Source organism: Mirounga angustirostris, unplaced genomic scaffold, assembly GCF_029215605.1.
Source record: "Mirounga angustirostris isolate CCGP_5_RB_7025 unplaced genomic scaffold, mMirAng1.0.hap1 SCAF_7, whole genome shotgun sequence".
Lineage (NCBI taxonomy): Eukaryota > Metazoa > Chordata > Mammalia > Carnivora > Phocidae > Mirounga > Mirounga angustirostris.
In genome coordinates, this window is record NW_026991715.1 from 72,797,133 (window position 1) to 72,809,783 (window position 12,651).

Genomic DNA, 12,651 nt, shown 5'->3' on the forward strand with positions numbered 1-12,651 from the left:
AGGAGCCGGATGCAGGACTCATTCCAGGACCCTGGGATCATGACCTGAGCCGAAGGCAGACACTTAACCCACTGAGCCACACAGGCGTTCCAAGCAAAAACATTCTTAAATTTGTGATTAGAACATGGGACTCAGTCCATGAGAACACACATATTAATGATGATTTGGGATTGTCACTATGCTAACTACTACTTAGATGGAGTTACACATATGTGATTCCCAACCACAAGGAACTTATTATCTGACCACTGATAATCCTGCCTGGCAGGAACCTCAGACGTCATCTAGTCTGAGACTGAAGTCCAGAGAAGCTGGTTTGTTTTAGAAACAAAAGAGGAAACTACCAAGTACACACATACATATACATAAATTAAATAAATGACAGCCAACAGATAGCATGTAGAAATAGAGGGATACAAGTATCTTGTGAGTTTTTGACTACAAGAAAAATCATGAGAATTTCATGTTGAGACAGAACATTGTTTACCTCATTTCATTCATTTGTATAATTTTGCCATATATACAAAGTACTGTTACTATGAAAATATCTGGTATTTTCTTTACATCAACTCACTTTTTCTGTTTGCCTAGTCCTAGGCAGTCAGTAAATGGGTTTCATGTGTTATTCATACCTTTTCTAATATATATTAGAACGAACAAGTAAACTACTAAAATAAAAAAAAAAAAACAATTTATCCATGAGACACTAGGAGTATGCATATAAAACACTAAGATGGAGGACTCAAGGGAAAAATATATCCTAATTATTTCTTGAGGTACTTAAATTAGAACTATGATTTTTAAGTCTGCACATTCTTTTTTTTTTTAATGTATTATGTTATTAGCCAACATACAGTACATTCTCTAAGTATTTAGATATCCATGTGATCTGGGATAACTTGAATTTTAAATGTTCTTTTCTTTTCTTTGGGGTCATGTGGTTTAATGCCTCCCATCGTAGTACTTTAGTTATTGGAAACTTCCCTAGCTTACTTCATGGATAATAAATAATCTATAGTTTAATAAAATCTATAATTAAAAGTGATAGTAATGATAATCTCAGACCAAGATAGTGACAAAAAGTTGAAAGGAAAAATAATTCCTTTTCACTCTTCATAGTGCTTACTGTCTTGAGCTGCCTACTGCTTAAAAAACAACAACAACAAACAGAAAAACCCCACAAAGCTTTCTAGTTTTTCTAAGTAGAAAAAAATGTAGAAACAACAGAAATCTTATAGGCATGACTTTAATGGGAAAAGGAAAAGAATGATTAAAGCTCTATGGCATTCCTCCTGTTTATGTGTTGGTATCATGTAATGAGATGAGAAAGAATCCAAAGCCAGATACTACAAGAGAGGGGTTAACTACACCTCATGAAAACAAAAGGTCATTCCTCTGTTAAATTCTTATTCTTTAAGTGCATTTGAGTTGACTGTAAACATAAACAAAAGCCACTGGTGGGCAATTAAATTTGAAGAAGAGGCCCATAAAAAGTAGAATATTCAGTATGTATTAGAGTCAGTTACACAACATCTGATTTAATAGTTAGATTTTAAGCATTCCTCTCATAATACATGTTAAATGATCTCAACAAATCATATTCTGTAAGGCAGCAAAATGACAATTTCATATAGTCTAAGGCTGGGAGGACAAGAACATTAAAGCAAATTAATCTGTAAACATCTATCTAAGTTAAAAGGTTGAAAATCTGCAGACATTTGTAACAAGAACTTTAAAATGAATTTGCCATTCCCAAAGTCATCTCACTAGACAGGAAAGAGGAACTTGGCATGTGACCAATAAATTATGAGAGCAACACCTCAGGGTCAGAGGGCACTGATGACTGCAACCAATCTCACCAGCTAGGGCAACAGATTAAGCTGGAGGATAGGATGCCCTACAACCTTAACCTGCTAATATCTTTACATTCTTCAGAATGACCTCTAGTCTGCTCTTTCATATTAGTTGTTAGTTACACTAATTACAGCTTAACTGGTATTGTTGGTACCAATTTTTCCCTCAAAAGACATATAGAGAAAGGTTATCTCTAATAGCTTGAAATAACTTCAGCCAAATTCTGTTGTGCATATTAGGAGCACTTACCTCCAGTTTTGAATGGGTCTTTTATAGACATCAAAGGAAAGACACTAAAAGCAATGTGTGTTTGTGGATTCTATAAAGCATTTCATATAGGAAGCTGTAAAAATAAGAACAGTAACTTCTCCTGTGACTAGAACTTTAGGATAGTTTAAAACAAGGTAATTTATTTTTTATGTTTATTTTCAACATATAGGGGCTGGTGATTTCAAATAGAAGGAGCTGGTTCTATGTTAACCATGCTAGTGAAGTAAAAATACTTAGCCCATGAAATCCCCTCAAAATTTATGGTTTTTAAAAAAGGAATAATGAAATTTCTATCATGATCTTTTAGAACCGTTTTAAGTTCAACATTCACACTGATGTTAACCTAACATTATATGGAATTGTGCATAGATTCCAAAGCCCATTTACAAAGATTCAAATACCATCTGTGAAGCTGCAGTAAATTACCCTGTAACATTAATCTTTAAACCAGGCACTAAATCAGAACAGAAACATACCAAAGAGATTTAAGGCAAGAGAGTCATAACTGAATTATCAAGATTAATGTAAATAGTTTCACATATATGAGTTGCAGGTTCTCAATATTATGCTAAAATAAAATTATGCTAAAAGTAACTTGCTAATATCTAAGTGACACCAGTGGTTTTGTACATACAAAAAGAACTGTGAAAATGATGGCTGAGTGGTATTGTTAATCTAAGTGTGCTCTGAGTTAAGAAATACAGTAACAAAGGGGCACCTGGGTGGCTCAGTCGTTAAGCGTCTGCCTTCAGCTCGGGTCATGATCCCAGAGTCCTGGGATTGAGCCCCACATCGGGCTCCCTGCTCAGCGGGAAGCCTGCTTCTCCCTCTCCCACTCCCCCTGCTTGTGTTCCCTCTCTCGCTGTCTCTCTCTCTGTCAAATAAAATCTAAAAAAAAAAAAAAAAAAGAAAAAAGAAATACAGTAACAAAATTTTGATTTATAAAACGGACACATTAGGAAGTGACTATTAACATTACAAAAATAAACATAGTTTTACAAAAGGGAATCTTTAAGCCAAACCTAGACTTCTTAAAAGATGTTGGTCAACAGAATTTTCATGTAAATGAAGCTCTTTGGGAAAATGAAGAAAGATAATTAGAGTACTATGTGTCATCAAATTCAAAACACCATTGATTTTAAGATTTGCCATTATTCCACGTACCACTTTGAAAGAAAAAACATTGCCAATTAAGCCATAACACAATGCTTTCTTATTATACTGACTGCAAGATATATTTGTACTTTAGGTAGTTAAAACTGAGTCTTGTAATCAGTGGAATACAATATTTTATAATAAACTGACTTGTCTATCAATATACTTAATGAATATGTTTGTGTGTGAGAGCAATCTAATTTTGAAATCTAGTCACTATGTAATATTAAATAAATTTTTTTATAAAGCATTGAGAAGACATTGACCCTATATTTTCTATCTTCTCTGAGGACAGAAGTGGAGAAAGAGCAACTGATATATTAGTAATTTCGGTTTGCTTGGATAACTTATTGATTAACTAATATTCTTAATTTTTTCCACCAAGGATTTTAAGGCAGATGACAAGAAGCTGACATACAATAAAATAATTAGTGAAATAAGAAATAGAAAACCAGAACTGGGGAAAAAGAGATTCTAAGAACTCATGTTTTTTTCAATTGGATATAAAAATAATTTATGAATAACAAAATAGGTCCTCAATTTTTATTTTTTACTTTAATTTTAAAAATAAGGCATACTATATTTCTGTGAGAGTTAAGAAACAATTTTGCCATATGTACGTAGGACCCTGCTAATCTCAACCAATGTCTATAAAATAGAGTATTATAGTCTTTTATTATGTGTTAAAAGATAGATACCATATCAAGTATAACCAAGAGAGAAATTAAATACTGGGGAAAATAACCCCAAAATATCAGAAGTTCTCCCTTGAAAAGATTAATTTGATTGTAGCAATGGCTAAAGTAGGATTAATATGAAGAACTAGTAGACTAAGTCTGTTAATGTGCAAATGTTAAAACTGTTCTATGGTGGGGCGCCTGGGTGGCTCAGTTGGTTAAGTGTAACTCTTGGTTTCAGCTCAGGTCATGATCTCAGGGTGGTGAGATTGAGCCCCTTGTAGGGCTCTGTGCTCACTGCAGAGTCTCCTTGGGATTCTTTCCCTCTTCCTCTCCTTCCCTCTCTGCCCCTCACCCAACTGGCACGCTCTCTCTCTCTCTCAAATAAATAAATAAAATCTTAAAAAAAACCCCAAAAAACCTGTGGCATAGATACTGCTACGCTATCTTAGGCTATAGGTGGATAAACAAGTGGGGACCACCCAGGATTTGAAGGTACTAGCTGGAATGAATACTTCTGCAAGTAGGCCCTTCACATAGTGGGCCACAGGCTTCATGCAGTAATTGGTAAATGCGGCAAAAGGGCCCAGGGCATTGAACATTTAGGTCTATTTCAAAATCACAAATGGGAAAACAATTTGCTGATGGATCAGTTCAAGTGTTTAAAATGTAGGATCTTCATGGGAAGATTCAGTTATCCTACATTTTCTCTTTTCTCTGCATCAGATGACATAAACATCTGACTGTGGCATGTACATTACATTTTCCAAGAAACAGAGAAACTGACACAAGGACAACTATGATGGACATATCCAAAACCCTTCTTTGGGGAAGCTCTCCTCTTCAATTCACACAGTCCTTGTGGGACCAAAAATTACAATGTCATGCTCAGCTCCAATCCTTTCAAGACATGGCTAGCCCAGGCTCACCAGTCACAGCCAGTCCTATTCAGTCTCTTCAGCTTCAGTGACTAGTTCACGGATCATCATAGTACCCAAGTAGGGCCAATAAGTTTTTACTAACATTCTTATTTGGATGCTAGAGCTTTTTCTCTGGGATAACGCTGAATAGAAGATGCTGCATGTGCTTTTATCTACCCTCCCTGTACTGGATGAAGAAAGCCCTGTTTCAAGAAGGAAAGAATAAGGCCAAAAGGCAAAGAAAAGTAGAGAAGAAGATGGAGAGAGTCTTGATGGCAGAGTTTAAGCCCCAATATCTAGTAGTACCAGAAGTAGATCTACCCCTGGGTTTTTCCATTTACATGAATAAATAAACTACTTTTGTTTGTAAGCAGTTTGAATTGGACTTACGTAACTTACAGTGAAGAAAGTCTCTACTAACACAGTAATTTAAGAGGGTAGATTGTATTCTCCTTTTTTTTCCAACTTCTATAAAATGTGAGACTGATATTCACATGTGCATATTTGAATTTGTGTGTACATGTTTGAATCTGTGAAATAAATATATGGTAAATTTTAAGTGGCATTTAAAAAATGTTAATATGTGTTTAAGGGCAAGAAGAGTCTCTAAAAAAGGTAAGTAATCCAAAATAATTCATATTCCATTTTCTAATATTTTAAATAATAAAGAGAGGAGGGTAGTGGGAGAGAAGAGGGAGTTAATTCCCCTGATTATGTTTTTCTAGGCGCAATTAAAAGTAGTTTGCATTTACTGAAAACACATGAGTTTTGTACTGGGAAAAAGTGGCACAGAAATGTACTGGGAAGCAAAGGAAAGCTAGCCGAAGATGGTTTTACTGTAGATAATTCCCCGAATAAACAATCCACTCATAAACAAGTGAGAGCTAGGTGCAGCTATTTTTCTTGGGTTAGAAGGCCGTAGAATTGGATAATAAATGCTTTTCCAGAATGAATTTTCATACTGCTTACACTTCAACATGTAAACCATTTTAAAAACAGACTAGAAAATAACTGTCATCTGGCATTATGATTTGTGTGAGCTACATTCCACCTCGAGTAGAATTATAAACAGCTGCAATAAAAATATCTGTGTTCTCGGAATGATTACTTATCTTCCACTTTCTAAATATCCTTATTAAACTCCTACATAGCTAACTTTTAGAAACCTTAAGTTACTGGGCTAGCTACCTCTGGCTATTCTCTGTTGGTAGTAAGGGTCTGAAAAGACAACGGTTCAATGGAATGTACCAAACATGAGTCTGCTACCTTAAGCAGACCTCTCAAAATTATTCACCTAATGACTATTTCATCATACACACTTTGGGGATTTTAAGAGATAATATATATTCATAAGAAAAAGATCTATCAATGCTGCATCCTAATAGATTTCTGGCCTGTCTTCAAAACAAAATTTGTCTGCTGAAATAACTTACGCTAAAAAGTGTCACTTGGTACTTAAAGACAAAGCATGGATATCAGGACACATGTGTTTATTGATGGCTCTGAAACTGGTGAGTTTGCATGATTTGGGCAAAAAAACCTAGTCTTCAAATTCTACATTGATACCAAGGACTCATTTTAGGTAGCTTTGTAAGAATCACTATATGAGTGAAAACATTTCAATATTCATGGATGGAAGCAATATTAGATTTAAATAATAATTAAAGATTGATAGGTATATTTGTTTTTGTTTTTTACAAAAAAGACCATTATGAAGCATTGCATTGTTCTTTATGCCTTGCTAAGTACTTTTCAATGATTTTTATGAGGATTTTTTGGGGAAGTTCTATGAATGACTCTGCATGGGAGTACATCAATCATTTTCATTTCATATGAGAATAAAGCACAGTTGGATTAATTATTTATCTTAAGTAAATTGTCTGGTATGCAAACTTAGGTACATATCGATCTTCAGTATCATGGCAGAGAGAGTATAAGAGTGTTCCATGACAGTCAACTGGGGTTCCTAATCAAATGTATTTTTGCAAAGGAAACTAGACTACTACTTAACACATAGTTTTTGGTGCCTGATTTTTTTTTTCAATAACCAAAATCTTTCCAGTGTTTATGATATTGTAATAAACTTAAAGGAAACAGCTTTTTATCAAAAGCCTGATGGAGGCAACTGACTCCAACTGAACAATAGACCAATGGATCTGCTGATTATTACTTTCTGTAGATTTGCTGATCTGTAGTGCCAAGGCAAACCATCAGTAAGCTTTATGTTAGTACTAAATTATTTTAGTTCCCAGAAGAAAGGCCTTCAGAAGCTCAGATACCAGCATTAAGACTTAGGCTATTTGTCAATAGTCATTATAAAAACCAGCCATACCCTACAACCCAGCAATTGCACTACTGGGCATTTATCCCAAAGATACAAATGTAGTGATCCAAAGGGGTACGTGCACCCCGATATTTATAGCAGCAATGTCCACAATAACCAGACTATGGAAAGAGCCATGATGTCCATCAACAAATGAATGGATAAAGAAGATGTGATATATATATATATATATATACACACACACACACACACACAATAGAATATTATGAAGCCATCAAACAAAAAAACACAAAATCTTGCCATTTGCAATGATGTGGATGGAACTAGAGGGTATTATGCTAAGTGAAATAAGTCAATCAGAGAAAGACATGTATCATATGATCTCACTGATATAAGGAATTCTTAATCTCAGGAAACAAACTGAGGGTTGCTGGAGTGGTGGTGGGGGGGAGGGTTGGGGTGGCTGTGTGATAGACATTGGGGAGGGTATGGCCTATGGTGAGTGCTGTGAATTGTGTAAGACTGTTGAATCACAGACCTGTGCCTCTGGAGCAAATAATACATTATATGTTAAAAAAAAAAAAGAAGAAAATAGAAGGAGGGGAAGAATGAAGGGGGGGGGGAATTGGAGGGAGAGACAAACCATGAGAGGCGATGGACTCTGAAAAACAAACTGAGGGTTTTAGAGGGGAGGGGGGTGGGAGGATGGGTTAGCCTGGTGATGGGTATTAAAGAGGGCACGTGCTGAATGGAGCAATGGGTGTTATATGCAAACAATGAATCATGGAACACTACATCAAAAACTAATGATGTAATGTTTTGTAACATTGTAATGTAATGTAACATAATAAAATACTTTGAGATAAAACTAAAAAACAAAACAAAACAAAAAACCAGCTATACAAAGAATAATTTTTTGTCTTAACTAACAACATTAACAAAAATACTATAATTAAAGAAATTATCTATTGTGTTGTTCATTGTCCCCTTAAGAATGATATATAAATCTTTAAATTTAATGTTAAGAAAATATTTATCCTGGGAAAGATACTCCATGCTTATGGATTGGAAGAACGAATATTATTAAAATGTCCAATGTACCCAAAGTGATCTACAAATTTAATGCAATCCTTATCAAAACACCAACAGCATTTTTCACAGAACTAGAACAAACACAAAATTTATATGGAACCACAAAGGCCCAAATAGCCAAAGAAATCCTGAAAAAGAAAAATAACCCTAGTGGTATCACAAATCCAGAATCTGGGTCACACCACAAAACTGTAGAAATCAAAATAGTATGGTACTAGTGCAAAAAGAGACACATAGATCAAAAGAGCAGTATAAAATCCCAGAAACAAACTCATGATTCTATGGTTAATTAATCTTCAACAGAGAAGGCAAGAACATGCAATGGGAACAAGTCTCTTCAACAAATAGTGTTGGGAAAACTGGACAGATACATGCAAAAGAATGAAACTGGACCACTTTTACCATACACAAAAATTAACTCAAAATGGATTAAGGACCTAAATGTGAGACTTGAAACCGTAAAAATCCTAGAAGAGAACACAGGCAGTAATTTCTCTGACATCGGCCATAGTATATAGCAAAACAGGGCCTACTACAAGAAGCAATAAAAATCTCAAATACAAAACCTAACCTTACACCTAAAGGAGCTAGAAAAAGAACAAATGAAGCCTAAAGCAGGCAGATGAAGGGAAATATTAAGAATAGAGCAGAAATAAATGAAATAGAAACAAAATAATAGAACAGATCAATGAAAATAGGAGCTGATTCTTCAAAGGAATTAATAAAATTGATAAAACCCTAGCCAGACTTATCAAAAAGAAAAGAGAAAGGACACAAATAAATAAAATAATGACTGAGAGAGGAGAGATCACAACCAACACCACAGAAATACAAACAACTATAAGGGAATATTATGAAAAGTTACATGTCAACAAATTGTGCAATTGCATAAATTGTTAAAAACTGCTAAATGTATTTTATTGCATAAATTGCTAAAAACATATAAACTACCAAAACTGAAACAGGAAGAAAAATAAAATTTGAACAGACCCATAACCAGCAAAGAAATTGAATCAGGAATCAAAAATCTTCCAACAAACAAAAGTCCAGGGTCAGATGGCTTCCCAGGGGAATTCTACCATACATTTAAAGAAGAGTTAATACCCGTTCTTCACAAACTGTTCCAAAAAAAAGAAATGGAAGGAAAACTTCCAAACTCATTCTACAGGGCCAGCATTACCTTGATTCTAAAACCAGACAGACCCCACTAAAAAAGAGAATTACATACAGGCCACTGTCTCCAGTGAACATGGATGTAAAAATTCTCAACAAAATACCAGCAAGTCCAATCCAACAGTACATTAAAAGAATCATTCACCATGATCAGGTAGGATTTATTCCTGGGCTGCAAAGGTGGTTCAATATTTGCAAATAAATTGTCATGAACCACATTAATAAAAGAAAGGTAAGAATCATACAGCCCTCTCAGCAGATGCAGGAAAAGCATCTGAGAAAGTACAGTATTTATTCTTGATAAAAACCCTCAACAAAGTAGGGATAGAGGGAACACACCTCAACATCATAAAGGCCACATATGAAAGACCCACAGCTAATATCCTCAATGGGGGAAAAACTAACAGTTTTTCCTCTGTGGTCAGGAATAAGACACGGATGTCCACTCTCACCACTGTTATTTAACATAGAACTGGAAGTCCTAGCCTCAGCAATCAGACAACAAAAAGAAATAAAAGGCATCCAAATCAGCAAGGAAGAAGTCAAACTTACACTATTCACAGATGACGGGATAGACATTTTTCCAAAGAAGACATACCGATACCTAACAGACACATGAAAAGATGCTCAACATCACTCATCATCAGGGAAATACAAACCAAAACTACAGTGAGATACCACCTCACATTTGTCAGAACGACTACATTTAACAGTACAGGAAACAACAGATGTTGGCAAGGATGTGGAGAAAGGGGAACCCTCTTGCACTGTTGGTGGGAATGCAAACTAGTGCAGCCACTGTGGAAAATAGTAGGAAGGTTCCTCAAAAAGTTGAAAATAGAACCACCCTACAATCCAGCAATTGCATTACTAGGTATTTACCCAAAGATAAAAAAATACAGATTTGAAGGGGCACATGCACCCCAATGTTCATAGCAGCATTATCAACAATAGCCAAATTACGGAAGAAGTTCAAATGTCCATCAACTGATAAATGGATAAAGAAGAGGTAGTGTATACACACACACACACACACACACTGGAATGTTACTCAGCCATCAAAAAGAATGAAATCTTCTCATTTGCAACAAGGTGGATGGAACTAGAGTGTATTATGCTATGCAAAATAAGTCAGAGAAAGACAAATACTGTACGATTTCACTCATATGTGGAATTTAAGAAACAAAACAGATGAACATAGGGGAAAGAAAAAATAGAGAGAGAGGCAAAGCATAAAACAGACTCTTAATTGCAGAGAACAAACTGAAGGTAGCTGGGGGGGAGGTGGGGTGTGGGGGTGGGCCAAATGGGTGATGGGTATTAAGGAGGGCGCTTATTGTGATGAGCACTGGGTGTTATATGTAAGTGATGAATCACTAAATTCTATTCCTATAACTAATATTACACTGTATGTTAATTAACTAGAATTTAAATAAAAACTTGGAACCAAAAAAGAGAGAGAGAGAGAAGTGGTATATATATCCAATGGAATATTATTCAGCTATGAAAAAGAATGAAATCTTAACATTTGCAAAAACATGGATGGCGCTAGACAGTATAATGCTAAGCTAAATAAGCCAGTCAGAGAAAGAAAAATATGGTATGATTTCACTCATTTGTGTAATTTAAGAAACAAAACAAATGAACAAAGGAAAGAGACAAACCAAAAAAGATTCTTTTTTTTTTAAATTTATTTATTTATTTGACAGAGAGCACAAGCGGGGGGAGCGGCAGGCAGAGGAAGAGGGAGAAGCGGGCTTCCCGCTGAGCAGGGAGCCAGATGCGGGGCGCGATCCCAGGACGCTGGGATCGTGACATGAGCCGAAGGCAGACGCTTACTGACTGAGCCACCCAGGTGCCCCCCCAAAACAGATTCTTAACTATTGAGAACAAACTGATGGTTACCGGAGGGGAGATGAGTGGGGGGATGGGTGAAGTAGGTGGAGGAGATTAAGAGTACACTTATCCTGATAAGCACTGAGTAACGTATAGAATTGGTGAATCACTATATTGTACACCTGAAACTAATATAACATCGTATGTGAACTATACTGGAATAAAAATAAAATAAAGTGTTTCTCCTAATACAGTCTGGAAGATTCATGTAATCAGCTTCATTTACTGAGAACTATGTAACTTATTTGCTATGGCTGCCAGGATTTTAACCACTGCATTTAACTCTCAATTGTAGTAATTAATCATAGCCTAGATTTTTAGTCAAAACAAACTCTTTTCACTTTTTCTTTCATTCCTGACTTTGGTCTTCTCCACTTAACAGCTCTTACTTATCCTTCAAGTCTCAGTTCAAGTTGTCCCGGCTTTTAGTAACGTTCCCAGATATCTCTCACTGAGTTATGTGCTCCTTTCTCTGTGCCATTCTTTTGCCCATTCCTTTAACACTGGCCACCTCGTGAGATGATCCTTGGTTTTCTCACTTCTCTCCTCTATCTAGACTATGTGTTCCTTGTTCTAATTCTGAATCTTCAGTGCTTGCCCCTGAACACGTGCTTAGTAGATACTCGGTCACTAAGGAAGTACAGGAGTGGATTTGTGGGCCACAGCAAAGATGTCGGTAAGGTGGCCAAAAGCTGCTACCCTGGTTGTAATCCTTTTACTTGTCGTGTTCTGGTGCGTTACCTTTGATCTACATAGCTCATATTTTATGTAATGTATTTATATGAATATCAGTACATATATGCACATGTTTTTAGAACAGTGAGAAATGAAATCATTGCTTTATCTACACTTTCAAAATAATATTTGCAAGACTATAAAAATATGTGGTCAGATAATGTAATTAAATGTATATGCATATTTGTGATTAGGACAGGTGGAGTTTTACGGGTGAGTCTTAGAATGTACATGGAGATAAACATGCTCAAGATTTATAAGATAGTCCATTGAATACATGGAATCATTATTGTTTTCATTAAAACAATGATAGAAAATCTATACTTGCTTTTTAGTAAAAAGTGGTATTTCATTTATATGTGGTTTTATTTCAACTGCAGTATCACTGGATCAACTGTGAGAAAATATTTAAATCTCACAAATTCAAGTACCTTCTGTTTCCTAAATGTTCACATGGTGTATATATGGGCACAGAGAATGTTCACCAAATAAATTGTTTACTGACTAATGCAAGAAACTCAGTTTAAAAATAAAAATGATACAATTTTTTATGGAGTGTGCCATTTCTGGAAACTCAAATGAAAAGGATAAAGAT

The 12,651-nt window shown here is 35.4% G+C and overlaps 1 protein-coding gene across 5 annotated transcripts in view; it reads right to left on the bottom strand.

Moving 5' to 3' along the window:
- Positions 1 to 12,651, bottom strand: part of ARB2A (ARB2 cotranscriptional regulator A) — a 405,614-nt gene that overhangs the window by 97,628 nt on the left and 295,335 nt on the right. The window lies entirely within an intron of this gene.